The sequence below is a fragment of the Sciurus carolinensis genome, chromosome 15, assembly GCF_902686445.1.
Source record: "Sciurus carolinensis chromosome 15, mSciCar1.2, whole genome shotgun sequence".
Classification (NCBI taxonomy): Eukaryota; Metazoa; Chordata; class Mammalia; order Rodentia; family Sciuridae; genus Sciurus; species Sciurus carolinensis.
This window is the reverse complement of record NC_062227.1, coordinates 65,955,601-65,978,268: the sequence shown is the minus strand read 5'-3', so window position 1 is coordinate 65,978,268 and position 22,668 is coordinate 65,955,601. Positions and strand designations below refer to the sequence as shown.

Genomic DNA, 22,668 nt, shown 5'->3' with positions numbered 1-22,668 from the left:
TAACAACCAGGATTTTGAATCCTTCTAGGTGTCCCAGTTATTTAATGGGTGTTGGATAAAAACAAAATTCCAGCACAACTGAAGACTATATAGATCCTGAGAGTTGGTTAAAATAGGATTTGGCCTGGATTTTTAAAATGGCTCACCACTGACAAAATGGTTTGGACCATAAAAGGTTCTCCACAAAAGCCTTTTGCTGCAGAAGGTGGTTTTGAAAGGGAAAAGCAGTACCTAATCTCAGCAATTAACTACCACAGCACTTAATAGTTTGCACTCCCTGGAAAACAACAAGCCCACACCTTACTGCCTCATACCTGGGATCAAAGAGGTCTATATTCCCAAAGACAACTGCATGGTCAACTTTGCATGGAAAAAACAAGAGGTAGCTAAATGACCTGTAGGTGGCCTTTCAGTGCGGCTGGGCTCATCTTGGTCGTCAAGGAGTCTCTCAAACCTCAAGTATGGCCTCCTTCAAGGTTGAATGTTTGACTTGCATCTATCTGTAAAATGGAAGAGCCACGATACTTGGAAAAAAATGTTTTATCTCTGAACCCCAAGGTTGGATTGAATACTTTTCAGTCCATAAATGGAAATCAGAGACCCTACTTCATTACTGAACACATTTAAAAAGAAGAGGCAAAAATTTTAAAAATTATCCCACTACTATTTAGTACAAAGAGACTTCCAAGAGTACTTTCTTGCTTCTTGGCCTTATACATCTTAAGAGTTAAGGGAATCCATTATGTGTATCAATGAGTCTGTATGAACTTGTATCAAGAGCAGTACTTGGTGTAAAGATGAACATGGGTCTGGCCATATTAATATAAGGGTGTAGTTTTCTCTGGACTAGAGAAGAAAATCTTAAGGACCATTTATTAAAAGTCTGAAGTTCTTACTTCATGTACAAACAGAGAAATGACATGTATCCCATTTGTTTATAATAAAAATAAATTTTAAAAAAGTCTGAAGTTCTTCAATACAGTCTCTTTAAGACCAATGAAAGGGTATATTTTTAATTAAAGAAAAATGCAGGCACACAAAAATCTTTCAAGGATGGAAGTCCTGGAAGCGTTCCCTGGTCCATGTCTATCTGCAGAGCTGTCTGCTCTGAGAAAGCATAGCTGGAAGCAAGGTCAGGCCAATGGGAAAACCTATGGAAATGCACCATACAGTCAAAGCTGTAGTAGCAAATTAAAACAAAAAAAGATCTTCTATATTATGCCTTTCTTATAAGGTTGAACCATATTTTCTTTAGTAGAAATTTAAAACACGTGGTAACAAGTGGCTTGTGGCTTAGACTTCTGATGGGCTAAAAAGGAGATCTTCTGACAGCCCTCATCAATAAGGTGGGTCAGGTCCCATCACTTATTGAGTGAATTTTATATTAGAGGGGTCAGGTATGGGATCTGAAGGAAGCTATTAAAGGAAGAATGTGAAATGAGAGAACAAAGCCTTCTTGTGAGGCATCTGTTACATTATAAAAAAACACAGACTGTGCCACACACTGTGAAAATACAGAGACCCCATGCAAGAGATGCCGCCCCTGCAAGGCAGAAGCTCTAAGCAGGGCAGCAGTCTAGCCCAAGTCCATTTCTTGTACACGCAAGGCAGCAGTGATAGAATATTCAGCCAACAAGGATCCTCAGAGTTTGCTCTTCTTACATTTTAGGAAAAAATCTCCCTGTAGAGTTTTCCCTGAAGCTCCCCCAAACATGTCTTGGAGAATACCCACAGAAAGAAAGAATACATCTAGCTGGGGATAGGAAGCTTCCAGTAACCTTCCTCTCATATATATACATTTTCTTCTTAAAATAAATCCCAAGAACTCATAAAGCTGTCATCTGCAGCCAAATGCAAAAGCAGAGCATCATACTCAGAGAGGCTCTGAAACACACATATTGGCCTCAAAGCAAATCAGCCTTCTAGTCTCGGGTAAGACTGGTTCAGTTCAAAGGCAAGGGAGAAGCTCCTGAATCCATGGAGGCAAGACAGGATGCTTCAGATGGGCTTGTACAGCAGCATAGTGACATACTTCTTGTAGCGATGGGTTGCGCTAAGGACCATCAACCTGTCCTTCATAGATAATGCATAGAGATGGTTCAGCATAACATGGTTGGGCTCAGGAAGTAAAGCTGGATCACAAGAAATATTAGTGTCCTTGTTAAGAATAACTTGGAGTAGGTGAGGAGTAAGGATGGGTGGGAATTTGAATCTCTCTTCAGATCGAAATACATACATTTCTTGACCATAAGGCCCAAGGGGTGAGCTGGAAAGATCTGGACAAGATGTCTCAGAGCTTTCCATAGAATCTAGTTTTAAAGCATTAAACACCTCAAAATCAGATTTCTTGACATGGATCAAATTGTTAATCATGCCAAGCTGACTGGTAACCACAGGCTCTGATGGATCATGAACCCACTGTCCATCTACAAAAAACTTGTATTGGTGCTCTCGCTCAGGGAGATCCAAGATGGCAACGAAGTCATTATGGCTCTGAATCAGTGGAATCTTGGTGCTCTAACTAGAAAGACCCAGAAATGAAGACCTCCTTGCCTCCTTCAGACCAGCAGATAACAGTAGGCCAGGCCTGCTGGGTGGGCTTCATGGAGTCATTAAAATCCTGCTGCCATGATACAAATCCTTGTCCCCAGGGAGCTTGGAGTTGGGCAGGCTGAAGACACTGAGGTCGCTGATGCTCCCCACCATTATATTGTGCTTCTTGCCCGGGGCATGGCCGCTGCCACCCTCCGAGTAGGCAGCCTTGGCCCCGTGGTGCTCCCCAGACACCCGGTCACTGGTGGTGTTTCCCGTGGCTGCAACTCGAGTCGGGGGCCACCTGGCACCGAGAGCTCCAGCAATGTACTCCCTCTTCCTGGGACCACGGACGCGTTTGAGATTTAGGTTGTTTTTGGAGGTTTATTTCTGTTTGCACATTTGTTTGAACAAGAAAATTTAAAAAAAAAATGGAAAGGTTAATCTTCATAAATTTTTTAAAAGATCAAGATAAGTATGCTTATTCCTTGATGTAAGAATTGAGGATTCTTTTATCCATTTTCCCCTTTCATAAGTCTAGCTCCTAGCCTGACCACCCAGCACCTGGTTGCTTCAGGTCAGGTAAGCAGCAGAACAAAGGAGAGCAGATGTGCCTCTTGGAGCCAGCCTGGACATCCTGTGTAGTTTCAGCTGCTCATATTTTTATTGCTCTCCATGGAGACACCAAGGGCCGAGAAGTCACTTTTATAAGCATTCCCTGGGTAGTGATCCACTGAATCAGGTGGCTTTTGAAAACACCTTTGTAATTAAAAGCTCAGGTATCAAGAAGCACACAAAGACTGAGGGGTTCAGTTGAAACTTCATCCGTTTCATGTGCAGAAGGGCCATTTTCAAGGTTACCTAGTTTTATGGGGTGCTGGTTAAGATACCTTGACCCAGAGAGTTGTGAGGGTTGATGAGCAGTGGTATTGTGCAGAGGGGACAGAAGCTCATCCTGAAATTACTCAGCATGACTCATCTGTGCTCTGAGGTTAGTCACGGATTTATAAATCACAGGGAGACATTTTTTATTTGTTACTAGGCTTGCTTTCCTGAGTAATGAAAATAAGTTAAAATGCTGAGGGGAAAAACATTATAGGACTTTTTTTTTTACTTCTTCAACAACCTTTTTACTATACAAACTAAAGTGATCCTCAAAATAAAGAAAAAACAAAGACAGAAAATTGGAGGTGGAGGAATTTTACCAGGTGAAGGGTCTGGTTAGTACCTTGCTGAGGTGATGGGTATAAGCATGTGTACAAACTCATCAAGACATCCACATTAAAATTGAGCAACTTTTGTTTATTAGTTATAAGTAATAAAGCTAGACAAGAAAATAATTGATGGATAAGAGGAAGATGAGAGAGCTAAAGGAATGGGTTACATCAACTGATGATGAAGATAAGGGGTTCCAGGCATCAGGGAGAGGGAAGTGTACGCTTAATGGGGGAAAAGGCAGCATAACATCACTGCTGTAGAATGTCATAAACATTCAAACCAGAATCTCCTCTTGTGCAGTACGCTGGTGGGTTCAAGTCTTACCTTACTCAACCCTATAGGACTGACTCATTTGTTTTCTGCCTCTCTGCTCAGTCACAAAGCAATGCACATTAAATTCCAGCAATGAACCCTGCTGTGTTCACCCAGCTGCCATTTATTTATTTATGCATATGAATGCTAAGAAGACACAGAAAGGAACTATATTCCTTCCATTTCATTATTGTTGTTATTACTGTTACTATACAACTTTTTATTTTTTTAAAATTTCTTTCCACAGAATTCATTTTCTCATTAGCAATTTCCACAGTGGGAAATAATGTATTATTTATAGTTTTATATTGGTGGACAGATCATTTTAGGCCAACTAGAACACACGTGAGAATTAATTTTCTTTGGAATCTATAAGATTGTGAGACATCTACCAGGAAGACCTCTTCCCTAACTGGAACTTCTCTAAATTCAGAAGCTCTCCATGCTTTCCTTCCTCAGACTTAGGAATCTGTGATCTGAGATTTCAGCATCTCCCAGTTTTAAAGTTTCCCATAGCAAGTAATCATCACTAGCTGGTGTCAACTGAACAGACAGGGAAGTTTCCAAAAATTAAACACTGTCTTATTTTTTGTGAACTACTCATGAAGTAACAGTCTTTCCCTTCACTCATCATTCCAAGACAAATACAGAAGTATGATCAGATATTGATAATAATAAAGCTGAATTATTTTAAAGAGATTAACAAATTCAAAGGCAAAAGCTTATCTGTAAAGTTTAGTTACACTGAGTCTTGTAGACTGGGAAACAACCCCAATGACTCACAGAATCCAGAACTAGGTCTCATAATTTCTCAGATACATTTCCTCTCAAACCTTTTCCTCAACAATTAAATTCTAACATAACCATGTGATTAGGAAAGGTTTGCCCACCAATGGACTTATCTGTTATTTCCTCCTTACCATGAGCTGAATGGCATAAAATAGCAGAGGCAAAGAGGCATACAATCATTTCTTAAGGTATTAAGTCAAAAAGGTCACTGCTTCCAAGTATGGCAATAGCTTTACAGATGCCCACATCGCAGTAGCTGAAATAACAAAGCCCAGCAAAGGTTAAAGCTGAGAGAGAGCCAGAGGCCTGCCTGGGCAGCTTTCTGCAATGCATAGCCAGGAACATAGTAACCACTTGCCCACAGCCCCTGTGACTATGGAGGGAGACAGCTGCAGCCAGGGAGTAGTCCACAGCCAAGCAAGGATTCAAATACGCAGCTGGAAGCGGCCCAGAGCAGAACACTGACAACCTTCTGGCTAGTCCGATAGAGAGATGCAGCCTCAGATGCGGTTCGGTGACAGGTGAATTCGCTGTGTTCCACACCATCCTGGGGTGCCAGCCCTGCAGAAACCCTGAAGATGAGCAGGACTGACCACTGGGATTCAGGGAACACAGCTTGGCCCCCTTGAGTGCCACAGGGACACCCAGGCCCGAGGGAACTACCCTCTCGCTTTCCAGGGCTCAAGGTTGTTCATCAACCCTGAAGCATTATGCACGACTCCCAGCCCACAAGTACACTGAGGAGGCTTAAAAAAAAAAATTTAAAGAACTCCGAATGTTTCTTCAGTTTGCTTATTAACAAGATCTGAGAATTAGGGAAATGGGATAAGGGTATTCTAAAATCTTTTTTTTTTTTTTCTGTTGCCTGAAGGACTCCAGTTGAAAAATAATAAAAGAGAAGGTAGATTTGACTGGAAGAAAAGCAGAGCAGCCTTGTAGACCAGGAAATTATAGTGAATTAATTAATTTAGTCTAGAATAAAATTTGGTATGAGCTGGGGACAGAGAGGATACTCGAAATTACTGAAGGGAAAGGATCTGCAGGGAGATGTGGAAAGCCAAAAGAAAATAAGGAATAGATATCTGGATGTTAAAATCAGAAAATCAAAATGTCCCAAAGCCATGCAACAGTATTTAATCTAGGAAGTGTACATCACATAAATATAAAGTCATCAGAAGTCTTCAACAGTGGTACAGCTATGAACATATGTCTGTCTAATTTGGAGCACAGCAGTGAGAAGAGAGAAAAATCAAATTGCAAGCTAAAAGCAGAAAAAGATAAAACTGGATTGCAAATTAAAAATCAGGATGCACATATGATTATTACATGGTTCAAGCTTGGGAGAGGAGTAGCATTAGCTACTGGTAAGTAGTAAGTATGGACCAAAAAACAAAACAAAACAAAACAAAGCAAAGAAAACAACACACAGGTTTCTTCCCGTGACATACAACCTCAATTCTAACTTGTTTGACCTGGCAATCAAAATCTGACAAAAACTGATATTTTTCTTCCCACAGTGCATATGATACATATTTAGTTGCTACTATGTACCCAGTCAGTGCCAGGTATCAGTTTATGATTTTAGACCCGACTATTGAGGTCCCTGACTCAAACATCCCATTCTGTAGTATTTAGTTTCTCAATTTACGGATCAGGACACAAGGTACATTATCATCACTGGCATACATTCTACCATATGTTTCCCTTTGCTTAAGCATATGGAAGCCATCAATGTATTCAAGTCACATCAGTATTATGAAGGATACTCTGAACACTTAAATTCATCTCTTCTTTCTTATCTAGAAGATCAAAGGGAGATCAGTAGAATAGAGGAAAGCAACCAGGGGAGGAAGGGAAGGAGGAAAAGAAGAAATGCTGGGGAATGGTATAGACAAATTATATTGTTCTATTGTGTACATGTACAAATAGGTAATAACAAATCCCAAAAAATATGGAAAAAAATAAAAATAATAAATAAAAATTTCCCCAGTAGTCAAAAGAAAAAAAAAAAAAAAAAAAAAAAGCCTTGCTTGTTTGGTAGGGGTAGATTATAAAACTACCCTGCAGTATCACAAAGAAGGAGACACCACCTGCTGCATGATTCATACTATTTATAAATTTAACCATAAACAAAAACTCAGTGGCTCGAGAGACATGCAACTTTCCTCATAAAGTAATTAGAGAAATCTCTCCAAGGATCTTCATAAACAACATAACATGAAAGGTAATGTACGAAACAAATTTAAAGACAATTTCACTGCCTTCCTCATACTCTGACAATTCATGTGCTCAGCGTCTATTTTGGATGTAAACCTTCTGCATAAGTGTCTGTGCCCTGTCAAGATGTAATGTGGCATGACACTTTTTAATTGCCTCATTTCTGAGCTTTGAATATGTATTTTTAACATACTTCAATTTTAGAACAGAAAAACTGCAAACATATTTAGGGTTTCAATATACCCTGCACCCAGATTCCCCTATTATTGACATCTTACATAGCATGATAATGAATGAGCCAATACTGATACATTATTAACTAAAATCTATACTTAATTTAGATTTCCTCAGTTTTTCCCTAATGCCCTTGGTCGCTTCCAGGACATTATATTCAGTGGTCATGTTCCTCTTGGCTGTGACAGAGTATCATATTTTCCTTGTTTTTTATGACCTTGACCATTTTGCAGAGTACTTATCTGGAATTTGATAAATTTCTCATCAGACTATGGTCATGTGTTGAAGGAAGTAAGACTATATAGATAAAGGGCCCATTTCATCACAGCATATCAAGAATGTAGACTATCCACATAACATATCGCCAATGACACTGACTTTAATCACCTGCCTGAAGTACTGTCTGTCAGGCTCCTCTACAGTAAAGTCGTAGTGCTTGCTGGCTGCCCGGCGGGCGGACGCATCCCGGCAGGTCCGCAGCTGCTGATGCAGCTCTGCCCGTGAGCCCGCAAGGTGCCATCAGCCCCTGCGGCAGGTGGCAGGCAGCAGGCGGGCGTGGGGTTCGCCCTGCAGTCTGGTTCTGCCTCCAGCCTCGGGCTGCCTATAGGACCTCGTGGGGCTCCTTCCTGGACGGTGGGGCGCAGCGCTCGCCTGCAGGGGAAGGCAAATGGGCATGACAACACCCCAGCTGTCAGTCTGCAATCCCAGTCAGCCACTGGTCCACCTGTCAGCTTGTGCTGGCAGCCACTGGCTTAATCCCTAGTGGTGAATTTTAACTGCTAAGCAACTGGCCCTATTTAGCCCGGGAAATTCAACTACTTAAGCGAAGCTCCCCACCATGCTTTCTCTCCCTGCTCGCTCTCTTCCGGGCCTAATAAAATCTCCTGCGTGAGTCCCGCATCCCGAGTGGTCTGCCTGGGTGCTTTTCGCTTTTCAGATCATATACCATCATCAAGCTGGTTTTATCCCCGGGATGCAAGGAAGGCTCAACATCTGAAAACCAGTAAGTGTAATACAACACGAAAGTGGAATCAAAGATAAAAATCATATGATCATCTCCACAGATGCAGAAAAACCTCTGATGAAATACAACATCCCTTGGTGGCGGAAGCCCTGAGTAAATTAGGAATAATGGAATCAGGCCTCAACATGATCAGGGTGCATACCACAGACCTGCAGTCAACATCGCACTGAATGGAGGAAATCTCAGTGTTTCCCCTAAAATCAAGAACAAATATGGGTGTCTACCCTTCTCCACTCCTATTCAATATAGTATTAGAAATTCTAGACAGAGTAACGAAGCAAGTGAAAGAAATAAAAAACATAAAAGTAGGAAAGAAGGAAGTCAAATTATCCTTGTTTGCAGATGGTATTCTAGACAGAAAATTCTGAAGACTTGACCAAAAGACTTTTAGAACTGATAAACAAATTCAGTAAGATCGCAGGATACAAAATAAACATACAAAAATCAGCATACTAATAATAAACTCACTGAAAAAGAAATTAGGAAAACATTCACCATAGCTTAAAAAAAAAAAAAAAAAAAACTAAAGTATAACCCTAACCAAGGGGGTGAAAGATCTTTACAATGACAATTACAAAACACGGAAGAAAGAAGTTGAAGAAGTTACTAGAGGGTGCAAAGACCTAAGGTCATAGATGAGGAAAATAAGTATTATTAAAATGGTTTTGTTACCCAAAATGACTTACAGATTCAATGCAATCCCCATCAAAATTCCAATGATGTTCTTCACAGAACTAGAAAAAAAATCTTAAAATTAATGTGGAAACACAGAAGATGTCAAATAGCCACAGAAAACCTGAGCAAAAGAGCAATGCTGGAGGCATCACAATACCTGGTTTTAAAACATACTACAGAGTCTTAGTAACAAAAACAGCATGGTCTTGGCATAAAAACAGACCTGTGAACCAGCAGAACAGAAGACCAGAAATAAATCCACACATCTTCATTAAAAATGACTTTTGGCAAAGGTGCCAAAAAACACATTGGGCAAAAAACAGCCTTTTCAACAAATGGAGTTAAAAAAACTAAATATTCACATGTGGAAGACTAAAACTTGACCTCTCACCTTGTACAAAAATCAACTCGAAATGGATCACAGGCCTCAATATGAGACCTGAAACTTTGAAACTACTAGAAAAAAACAATAGGGAATACTTCAAGATATTGGCACAGGCAATGATTTCCTGAATAGGACACCAATAGCCCGGAAAACAAAACCAAGAATTGACCAACGGGATTACATCAAATTAAAAAGCTTCTGCACAGCAAAGTGAACAAAGAGACAATCTACAGAACAGGAGAAAAATATTTGTTAGTTATTCATCTGACAGAGGATTAATATCCAAAATATATAAAGAACTCCAAAACTTAACAAAAAAAAGTCAATAAAGAAAATAATCTGAGTAGACACTTCACAAAAGAAATACACATGACCAATAAATACATGAAAAAAAAAAATTCAACATTTTTAGCCATCAGGAAAATGCAAATCAAAACTATATTGAGGTTCCATCTCAACTCAGTCAGAATGGCTATCATCAAGAAAGAAAAAATAACAAACGCTGGCAAGGTTCTAGAGAAAAAAGAACCCTGTACACTACTGATAGGAGTGTAAATTAGTACAGTCGCTCAAGAAAAGAGTATGGAGGTTCCTTAAAAAACTAACAGAACTACCATGTGATCCAACTATCCCACTCCTGGGTATTTATCCAAAGGAAATGAAGTTAGTATACACAAGAGGTACCTGTATACCCAGGTTATTGCCAAGAACCAAGATTTCACCCTTGGTGTCCCTCAACAGAAGAATGAATGAAGAGAATACAATGTAGTATAACTAAAAAGAACCAATTAAAAAAAAACTACTAGAAGTAATAAGAGCAAAGAGAAATAACTTTTGCATGAAAAATATGCAAGCAAATTTGAAAGTAGATTTATATATACTTATATGCACTTAGACATTTAAGTAAATAACCTATATGTATATCATGTATATATTATATATCTATATATGTATAAATAAGGTATGAGATACAAAGTATATTTTTCTAAGTGAAGAGGAATAATTTTTGTACTAAGGGAGAATGTTTTGTTGTTCCAGAATGAAAAAGAGGAAAAGAACAGGATTAAAACCTGTGTTTATATTTAAAAATGTAAAACACATATGAAAAAGAACTCTTGGAAGATTAATTATACATAGGATTAAATTATTAAGATTGGATTGGCTTTATGGGATTTGAACTTAATAATGTACTGATGGAAAGCTAGAATTTGATGATGTCCATGTTAAAAATTCTGAATATTCTTGGATATGGGTCTGCTCTTAAAGAGTTCGTAAAAAAAAATGTTTGATTTTGCTTGTTAGATAATTTCCCTAGAAATCAAGATTTCTGTATCTCTTTCAAATAGATTCTTCTGCTTTATGCTGTCTTCATCAGGGTTTCAATTATTCAAGGAAACAGTCCTCTAGCAAAGAGCTAAGAATTTTTACAAAAAAAAAAAAAAAAATATATATATATATATATACACCACATATGTAGGGGATGAAGTATTAGTCAGCCATAAGAAGAATGAAATCCTGTCATTTTCAGGATAATGGATGAACTAGAAAACATCATGTTAAGTAAAATAAGCTGGACATCAAAGACAAATATTGCACATTCTCTCTCATATGGGGAAATTTAAATTTTAAAAAATGAGCCAAATATAGGAGAGTGAGCATTAGAGCCCAGAAAGGGGTGAGGAGGGGGAAAAAGGGGTGGGGATGAGAAGGGAAAGGGGAGTCATGCTACCAAAGCTTGTCCCCCAAGGGAGGGAAATGTCACAGTGAAGCCCACTGATTTGTATAATTAATATGGGTAAATAATCATGATAACTTAAATAACTTTCTTTAAAAAAGAAACAGGTGGTGCTCAACAATCTTGTTTTAACCTTCCTCCCCATCAGCACGTCTGCTATGGTGTTAGGAGAAGGTGCTCTAATTCCATCATGCCTGGGTTTGCCTGCTCTTGCGACAGAATCCCCACCTCTTCATCCTGTGGCTCTAGCAAGCATCTGCATTGCCTTCTGCACCACTAGTGCTTCAACTGACCACCTGGCGTGGGAATGTCAATCTCAGGACCCTTTTCTCATTTATGGCCCACAGACATCTCTGAAACCTGGACAGTTCAGATTTTAGACATCCTCTCTTTTCCGTTACTAAAACATTCTTGAGTCTTCCAATAAGGTATTTTTATTTTTATTTTTCTCCCTGATCTAATTTCTGGCCGAATTCCTAAAAGGAATTTATTTTGATGGAAATCCTGCTATCTCCATGAACAGATTCCTTCTTAGACACTTCCTGCAGCTTGGAGTGATGAGAATTCCGTGCCCTCGCTGGAGCTCCATCCCTCACTAACTCTGGTAACTCCCGCCAATCTCGATGGCTCCAGGTTTCCATCCTTCCCCTCGCCACGCCCCTGTTTCCGGGGCTTCCATTTGCCCGCTGCTGGTTTCCTAGGGGTTGCTTCTACCACGTTTTCATTCACACTGCACACTAAGTGTCTCGAGCCTGTCCGAGTAGTTTGGCCATCATATAGCAGTTCTTAAAAACAGAAGTTTAAAACTCATTCTCACACCATCCATTTTAACATTATCTTAAAACTATTGTGTACAAAATTCTTAAATATATTCATTTCCTCATTCATAAGCAATTTATGGGGAGGCTTATTTACAGTCATAGTGTTTTCTTGGAAACTTTATAAAGCATAGCTATTGGAAGAAATGCTAATTATTAATTTGCACTGAAATATCATAAATCCAATCCATCAGGAGCTTATTAAAACTAAGAGTCAGCCAGAACCTAATCTCCCTCATTTATTAACTCACTCATTTGAAAAATATTCCTTAGCTTATGTACAGAACCTAACCATCCTTGTAGAATTTCTTGCTATACTTGAACTGACACATCTTTCTACTTTTATGATTTTTTGTAATTTTCCTCAATGGTGTGTATTACTATCATAAAAAGAAGGAAGGGAAAAATAAATAATCCATAAGAATACTTTCCTAATGATTACATCACAAATAAAAACAAGCAATTTTTTAAAACTTTGTGTAACTTAAATCTTCATTTTTAAAAAAATGCAATAAAAATTTTAAAATAAAGTGTTTTTTTATTCTAAAAAAAAATGCAATGAACTTTCTCATATAGTCTTTGTCCTTATCTCATATGAAGTCATTAGAAGAGATTTCTAGAAGACTTACTGGCTTAAAGGGAACCAAAAATTTAATTCTGAAAGACATGCTTATATCTATTTCTTTACTAATTATTGAAGTAATGTAAATTTTAAATCAAATACAAGTGAAAAGGAACAAAGTTTAAAGAGGGGGAGGAAATCACTTATAATCTCAATTCCAGACAACTTGATTCTCCATTCAATCTATTCTCTACACATAAATTATCATCGCCCACTGCCTGCGGGGACAACGACAACACGTACCCTTCTTTTTCACAGGATCAAAAAGACCAAAGACAAAAGACAAACCAAAGAACAACGACCAACAAACAACGGACAACGAACCTTATTCAAGGAAGTGTCTGGGTTATATAGCAAGCATAAGCCAATCAGAGTCAGTCTGAGATATTAGCCTATCAAGGATCAGTCTCCGGGCAGTTACAAGAATCACCTCATATACAGCAGCCAATCAGAGTTACTTCCTGAAACTTGTTTATGAGTACTGGCTTATTCTGGCAAGCTGCCAGGCACCATCTTAGAGATCAGGCCAAGGTGCGGCTCTGGGGCCCTCAGAGCCCGCCCCTGACAATAAATGTTTTTCTTTTTTAAAAATTCATTATTTTAAAATATAATTTTTCGGGGCTGGGGAGATAGCTCAGTTGGTAGAGTGCTTGCCTTGTAAGCACAAGGCCCTGAGTTCGATCCCCAGCACCCAAAAAAATAAATAAATAAAAAAAAATAAAATATAATTTTTCAATTTCTTGCCTTAAAAATATTTATATTTTTAAAATTTAAGCATTGTTTTCTCACTGATCCATATCAAGAAAAGTATCTATTAATACTTATCAATAGATTTCTGAAAATGAAATTCAGCACATTTTGATTTTCCTTGCACTTATCATTCCACAACTCCCCACTTTCCACTTAAATAATCTGAGGTTTTGTAAATTATAATCTCATAATGTAGGAGTTCAGCTGGGCACATGGCACATGTCTACTCCGACCACTCAGGAGGCTGAAGCAGGAGGATCACCAGTTTAAGGCCAGCCTGGGCAACTTAGTGAGACCCTGTCTCAGAATTTTAAAAAGTAAAATAAAAAGATCTGCTATGTGGGGCAGGAATCAATAGATGGGATGGATTCAAATTAAAAAGTTTTTTCTTAGTAAAGGAAACAATCAATAATGTGAAGAGAGAGGCTACAGAGTGGGAGAAAATCTTTTCCACACACACCTCAGACAGAGCACCAATCTCCAAAATTTATAAAGAACTTTAAAAACTTGACTCTAAAAACACAAAGAACCCAATCAATAAATGGGCTAAAGAACTGGGCAGACACTTCACAGAAGACATACAGGTGATAAATAAATATATGAAAACGTGCTCATCATCTCTAGTAATTAGAGAAATGCAAATTAAAACCACCCTAAGATTTCATCTAACTCCAATTAGAATGGCTATTACCAAGAACACAAGCAAGTGTTGGCGTGGATGTGGGGATAAGGCACACTCATATAATGCTAGTGGGGTTGCAAATTGATGCTGCCACTCTCTAAAGTAGTATGGAGATTCCTTGGAAAACCTGGGATGGACCCACCATTTGACCCAGCTATCCCACTCCTCAGTTTACACCCAAAGGACTTAAAATCAGTATACTACGTAACACAGCCACATCAATGTGTACAGCAACTCAATTCACAATAGCTAGATTGTGGAACCAACCTAGATGCCCTTTAAAAGATGAATGGATAAACTGTGGTATATATACACAATGAAATATTACTCAGTCATAAAGAATAATAAAATTATGGCATTTGCAGGTGAATAGATGGAGTTGGAGAATATTATGCTAAGTGAAACAAGCCAAGCCCAAAAAACCAGACCAAATGTTTTCTCTGATAAGTGAATGATGATACATAATGGGGGTGGGGGCAAGAGAACAGAAGAACTTTGTGTAGAAGGAAATGGGGCAGGGGGGAAGGAAAGATAATGGACTGAGACAGACATTATTACCCTATGTACATGTTTGATTACATGAATGGTGTGAATCTACACTGTGTACAACCACAGAAATGAAAAGTTGTACCTCATTTGTATACAATGATTCAAAATGCAGTCTGTAAAAATAAAAATAAATAAATAAATAAGAAAGGGAAGACACAAGTTATACACACAGAAATATGAAAATCCAGCTGGGCACAGTGGTGCATACCTGTAATCCTAGCAGCTTGGGAGGCTGAGGCAGGAGGATTGTGAGTTCAAAGTCAGCCTCAGCAAAAGCGAGGTGCTAAGCAACTCAGTGAGACCCTGTCTCTAAATAAAATATAAAATAGGGCTAGGGATGTGGCTCAGTGGTTGAGTGCCCATAAGTTTAGTCCCTGGTACCAAAAATAATAAAAAAAAAAAAAAAAAAGGAAGAAAGGTGAAAATCCTTAATCACGGGAATATATATCTCAATGCACATAGATATGTGTCAAACTTGTACACAGACACAAAGTTCATGTGTCATTCCTATTCAAACAAAAATTCCATATTTCCATTTGTAAACACCCTGTCACACATTAAACCATGACCCAATTTCAACCAATGTGCTCTGAAACTATACACACCAAGTTCACTCATTTACAACCATCATCTGACTGCAGTGTGTTGATAACATACATGCCAAAAACATTCCTGAGAGATCTTGATACTCTTGAAAAATTAAACACTGGGTGGTGTGCTTGGTTAGCATTTTAAACCAGCGCAGTGCTACAGGATCACACGTATTCAATGATTTCAAAAACAAAATGTTACCAAATGTTTGATTTGAGGTTGTGAATCTCTAGAATGTGAGAAGGGGACAATGAAAGTGTGAAAAGGCAGGGGAAGGTGCGTGTGCCCCAGGTCCTAATCCAGGTGGGTGTCTGAGGACCGGAGCAGGGCTGAGGTGAAAGCAGAGTACTGAAACACACCAGGTACCTTTTCAAGACAGAGGAAACTTCACAGAGCAAAGCGAGCATTTTTGCGTGAGGGGCTGAAGAGGTAGGATGGGGAGACTGATGCTAGGAGGGGAGCACCTGTTTCAGCTACGGAGATCTGGAGATTGATCAGGTATTTGGGTTCCACCGTGTAGGCAGTGTGCCCTAGAAACCATGAGCTGGAGCATGTGAGGCTTCGAGCTCAACATCAGCAGATATTTCAAAGCAAAATTTGACAATAATGGAAGTCAGCAGTTCCACCACTACATGAATCGTTACACCTCAGGATTGGTGCTTTACGGGACGGCATGCAGGCCAATCCAAATGAAAGAAGGCTAATCCAAACCTCGACCTGCAATATAGTTCTCAGATATGTGAGCTTTTAGGCAAGATCAGCAAATTACATGCTCTAAAGTCATGGACAGTATTTATTCTTAGACCTCTCAGTACATGATATTCAAAAAATATTTTTGTTTGAATAAATGAATGCACTCCTACTACAAAAAGCATGGCTGGATCCAGGGTCTTGAAGGATGCCCTCAAGGGTCCGAGTCCCCATCTCTCTCCAAGCGGTAGACTGTTAAATCTGAGGGTTCTCATCGGTCAAGTTTCAGGCCCTTCCTACCTCCACCTCTCCCTGTGTGGGATGGAGCCAACTCACCGAGCAGCCTGCTACCTGTAGCCAACTATGCTGATGCTGATGGGCAGGGAAAGCGCCACGATATAAGGTCCAAGGCCACTGTGAGTGAAGCGGAGGCGGCTGGGTGAAGGCACAGTGGGGGACACTGCAGTTACAGGAGGAAAGGAATCCGTGATTCACTACTGCCACAGAGTAGGTGCTCAGTAGACATCTACCGTATGAAAGAATGGCTTGCCTTTCATGAACATCACTCAACTTTCTTTCCGGCTTTGTGGTTTTATAGGTTTTTTTTTTCCTTTCAATGTTGAATTTAATGACAATTGTAAATGGAGTCTGTTGAGGGTAAACCAAACAGGATGATTTGTTCTGGATCATTCCTTTTATTTCCTAGGAGAGCTCTTTATGACCTTTTCTAAAATTGTGCTACTGTGTATAGGCTTTCTCATAAATGGTATTTGTCACTGAAGCTTTTGTATGCACATTTGGTCAATACAATGCTCTTAGTCACCTAAGAGTGCTAAGAAATGGACTCAAGCGCAATATATAATGCATTTGCTACAGGCTTATTAACCTAGAACAGCATCACATAAACTTGCTGAAGTTCAGCTGTGTAGCAATGTATGACACTTCTCATGTCCTGCATCCAGTATCAGGTAATGGCTCAGTTCAAACAGAGGAATTAATGACTGTGATTAGCAAATCACATTCAATTCATAACTTCAACACTTACATTTTAATTTATTTTAAAAGGCATACCTTTATGACCTTTTCTCCATTGCATGTTTTCTCTCCCCAAAACAAAATGTTTACACAAAGAGTTTCAAGCCTACCTCTGATAAGGAACTGAGCTAATGCCTAATGGGAGACAGTTCAGGAAAGAAAACTTCCCAGAAGGAAGATGTGATTCTTAAAATTTCTTGGTGTATTTTTCAACAACCTTCAGAAGATCTGAGCAAGTGCCCCAAAATATTCCATTATTAAATACTTAAACTATTAGCATTTTTCATTATTATGAACATTGCTGCAATAAATATCCCAGAAACTAAGTTTTTGCATGAGCCTGATTCTTTCCTGGAAATAAGTTCATTTGCATTTCTTTAATGCTGAACTTCACTTAGATTATCAGAAACTTTTTCTACATTTTGAACTTTTATTTCTAATTAATTTTCAACCATTTTTTTTGGCTTTTTAAAACAGCTTTATTGAGATATAACTCATACCTATAATTTACTCACTTAAAGCATACAATTCAGTGGGTTTTAGTATATGCAACCATCATCACAATTTTAGAACATTTTTGCCAAATTATAAAGAAACTTACACCCTTTGGATATCTTCTTCTGTACTTTCTCCCAGCCCCAAAGAACCACCAATTTATTTTCTGTCTCTACAGATTTGCCTATTCTGGATATTTTGTATAAATGGAATCATATTGTATGAATAATATCCTCTTACATGTTCTTTTGCTGCTGTTTATGGGTTTGCTGATGGACACTGGATGCTTTCACCTTTGGGCTATTAGAAATAATGCCACTATGAACATCATGTACAAGTTTTTGTTTGAATATCTTTCTTCAATTCTTTGGGGCATATACCTGAGGATGGAATTGCTAGGCTTATTAAAAATGCCAGCAGTATCCACAGTCACTGTACCACGTTACCTTCCCACCCCACGTATGAGGGTTCCAGCTTCTTACATTCCTCACCAACACTCCCTTCCTTTCGTTGTTTTGGTTTTGGGGCAGGGTCTTGCTGTGTTGCCCAGGCTGGTCTTGAACTCGGGCTCAAGCAGTCCTCCCAAGCAGCTGGACCTACAGTAGTTTGCAGAGTTGATTCTTTCCTTATAAAAATTATAAATTATTACAGTCAACCTTGTGAGTACAAAGTGGTGTATTATTGTGGTTTTGATCTGATTTCCCTAGTGGCTTATGACAGTCTGCATCTTGTCACAGACTGATTGACCATTTGCATATCTTCTTTGGAGAAATGTTCATTGAAGTCCTATGTCCATTTTGTAAATGGGTTGTCTGTCTTTATGTTGTTGAACTATAAATGTTCTTTATATAGTCTAGGTACCATATAAAGTATCATCAACCAATATTCTTGCTCTGCATTATTCATAATAGTAAAAATTTGAAAAACATAATGTCTACTCTTAGAGAATGTATTACAGCATAAATATCTTACAGAATAGAAACAGGAAAATTTTAATTGAAAATAATCGAAGATAAAAGGTCACATTGTTTTCATAGAATATTTTTGACTAGTTTGTTATTTATTCTTTCTTATTTAAAAATAAAATAACTAAGATGTGATTCTCTATTGATTTGTTGTGATATGGTTGTCTTTGCTGCTAATTTCTAAAAATAATAAAGTTTTCATTTAGACTTTAATCCAAAAATGACTGGATTTTTTAGTTAAATATTGTGATCAATTTTAGTTAGAGCGCATTTCCTATGGTAAGATAATTATCTTTTTAATTTCAGTTTTAACATTTATTGAGATTTTCTTGGATTTAATATATTAAATGGTTTTGTAAATGTTACATTGGTAATGGAAAACACAGTCTCCTGGGCAAAAAATTCAATATTAAATTAATATTCAAAACCTCCTTATTTTTCTTTCCCTGAACCTTTCTATTTGGAAGAATTCTAAACCTATACTAACATTAAAAGGAGACTCATATCCCCTTACTAGATCTACCAACTCAGCATTTTGCTACATTTGTAGATAGAAGATGATAAACACATACATTTTGCTTATGTTTTTATGTATCTCAATATTATTTTAGAAGAATCATTTAAAGGAAAAACTTTAGACAAAATTTATAGGACATTCTCCTACATAAACAGAATTATTTTATAATAATGAAGAAATTTAAGATTGATTTAATTATATTATACAGTTCACATTCTAATTTCCTTAATTATCCATAATATTATCAATGTATAGGGTTGTTTCTACCACATTAACAGAATAAATGAGAAAAAACACACACACACACATAAAATACATTTGATGACCTCAACATTCTTTCAGGTTTAAAAAATAATTCTTGGCAAATGAAAACCAGGAGGGAATTTCATTCTGGTATGTATGAAGAGCCTGTGATAACACATACATAATGGAAAAAATACTGAAAGCTCTCTTCCTGAGGGCCAGAGACAACACATAAATGTGTTGCACTTCAAATCAAAATAATATAGGAGTTTCTAGCTGATGCAATAAGGCAAAAATAATACATAAACAATATATTTTAAAATAAGTAATCATTTTATTATTCATGGGTGATGAGAACATACATACATAAAAATGCTAAAACAACTCAAACTATCAAAATTCAGAGAATTTGCAGGATTGCTAGATACAAGTTCAATATATATGTGTGTATATATAATATACTGACATATGTGTTGACATATACATTGTATATATATTAACAAAAAAGGAAAATAAATCAACACCATATACAAAAGTACCAAAAAATCAGATACATAGGAGTAAGCTGTTGAAACATGCTACACTGACATACTCACACTTAAAAAGCATTACCAAGAAATAAGTGAATACCTAAATAAATATGGTACACACCATGTTCATGAATTAAAATACTTAAATTCTTAAGATGCTGATTCACCCCAAATCTACTTATATATTACTATCCCAATTATCCAGCAGGTGTTTTGTGGAAATCAATAAACTAGTTCCAAATTTTCTATGGAAGTGGAAAAATACTAGAATAACCAACACAAATGTGAAGAACAACTTTGGAGTGTCTGTACTACCAACTAACAAGGTTTCTTAGTGTTAAGACAGTGGGACGTTGATACAACCATGGACAAATGAATCAATAAATTGGTACTGTTGCAGCAGCAGCAGGAAGCTAATACACCGTGACAAACCAGGACAACTGATTTTCTGTCATGTTGGCCTGATGCCCAACTCCACAGGCATTATGCACATTCTACCTTCTATGCCCTGTTCCTGCCCCTTTATCACTTCACTATCCCTTGTGGTGCATTTTTAATAGTTTCTTCAAACATAACCACTAGTACAAAATATTATCTTTAACTGTTGGCTATTTGTTCAACTAACGAACATTTAATTGCAGTGATTCTATTTTTCATTTCTTCTTTTTTTTATTCATTGTACACAAAAGGGGTACATTTTTTCATTTCTCTGGTTGTACATGATGCACAGTCACACCATTTGTGTAATCATACATGCACACAGGGTAAAAATGTTTGTCTCATTCTACCATCTTTCCTTCTCCCCACCCCCTCCCCTCATTTCCCTCTATACAATCCAAAGTTCCTCCATCCTTCCCTAACCCCCACCTCCCCCATTATGTATCATCATCCACTTACCAGAGAAAACACTGTCTTCAGTTTTTTGGGGATTGGCTTATCTCACTTAGCATGATATTCTCCAACTCTATCCATTTACCTGCAAATGCCATCATTTTATTATTCTTTATGGCTCAGTAATATTCCATTGAGTATATATACCACAGTTTCTTTATATATTCATATATTGAAGGGCATCTAGGTTGATTCCACAATCTAGCTATTGTGAATTGAGCTGCTATAAACATTGATGTGGCTGTATCACTGTAGTATGCTGATTTTAAGTCCTTGGTATAAATCGAGGAGTGGGATAACTGGGTCAAATGATGGGTTCACTCCAAATTTTCCAAGGAATCTCCATACTGCTTTTCAGAGTGGCTGCACCAATTTGCACCACCAGCAATGTATGAGTGTGCCTTTTTCCCTATATCTTCATCAACACCTATTGTTGCTTGTATTCCTGTGTGTGTGTATGTGTGTGTGTGTGTGGTTGGTGCTGGGGATTGAACCCAGGGCTTGTGCTTGCAAGGCAAGCACTCTACCAACAGAGCTATCTCCCCAGCCCTGTTGTTTGTATTCTTGATAATAGTCATTATAACTGGGGTGAGATGAAATCTTAGGGTAGTTTCGATTTGCATTTCTCTTATTACTAGAGATGTTGAATATTTTTTCATGATCCACTGATCACTTGTATATCTCCTCTGAAGTGTCTGCTAAGTTCCTTAGCCCACTTGTTGATTGGGTCATATGTATTTTTGGTGTAAAGTGTTTGAGTTCTTTATAAATTCTGGAGATTGGTGCTCTATCTGAAATGCGTTCGGAAAAGATTTTCTGTAGGCTCTCTCTTCACATTGTTGATTGCTTCCTTTGCTGAGAAAAAGCTTTTTAGTTTGAATCCATCCCATTTATTGATTCCTGCTTTCATTTCTTATGCTTTGGGAGTATTGTTAAGGAAGTCTGATCCTAAGCTTACATGATGAAGATCTGGATCTACTTTTTTTCTATTTGGTACAGGGTCTCTGGTCTAATTCCTAGGTCCTTGATCCATTTTGAGTTGAGTTTTGTGCAGAGTGAGAAACAGTGGTTTAAGTTCGTTTTGCTGCATATGGATTTCCAGTTTTCCCAGCACTATTTGTTGAAGAGGCTACTTTTTCTCCATTGTATGTTTTGGTACCTTTGTCTAGTATGAGATAACTGTATTATATGGGTTTGCCTCTGTGTCCTCTATTCTGTACCACTGGTCTACCTGTAGGACTTCAATTATTTTCAAACTTCTCTTGTTCTTTTTCATAATATTTAGTTTCACTTGAAATCTATTTCTCTCTTTTTATAGTTTTTAATATTTTTGGTCAATTTCAAATTATTCCAATTCTTACAAAGTTAACATTCATGTTTGTGGCATTGACTGATTTCTTAACTTGATTTTTTAATTTTTATTTTTAATTGACAAGTAACAGTTATACATATTTATGAGATACAATATGAACTTTCAATAAGTGTATATACTGTAGAAAGGTTTTTTATTTGAGTTTATATCCAGCAGTGACTGATTATTCCAACGTCCCCTGTAATTTGTGTTATGAAAAGAGCATCATGTTTACATCTGAGAGGGATCAGATTTCTCCTGGCTGACGGTTTCCCCCATCCCAAACTCCGGGTAAGTAGCAGACTTCCCATCACTGCTCAGGGAAAGTGGGAGAAGGTTTTAGTTCAACAAGCCAGGGCAGCGTGGTGAGCTCAGACTCAGGCATGACCTCAGTTCTAGCTGTTTTTCTTCACGTGCACCTGTGATCACTCCTTGGCCACTGGATACCCAGTCTCCAATCACTGTGAGCTGCAGCTGCTCCTTGCTTTTCTGATTTCCGTTTTTGTTTTAAGTACTGGTGATTACAGTCTTTTGCGCTCATCTTCACTATTATAAGTATTTATAAGAGAGTCCATTTGCATAAACTCAGATGTCACACTGCTGAAAATTCAAATATCTGTCTTTTAAAAACAGCCATGTACTCTATGTACTTTCCTATTACAAATGGTGCATTTTGTCTTATTTATGTCAGGAATGGTGCCTTCTATTTCTCATTTCCTTAGCCTTTCATTTGGTTTATCTTTTCCTGTACCCTCCTTCGTGTTTGATGAGAAGTCAGAAAAAGTAAAAATAAGTTTCTATTAGCCCTAAATTTTTTA

General features: G+C 37.8%; 1 pseudogene; it reads right to left on the bottom strand.

Moving 5' to 3' along the window:
• Positions 1-1,998: 1,998 nt before the first annotated feature.
• On the bottom strand, positions 1,999-22,391 carry LOC124965397 (5'-AMP-activated protein kinase subunit beta-2-like; annotated as a pseudogene).
• Between the last annotated feature and the right edge of the window lie 277 nt (positions 22,392-22,668).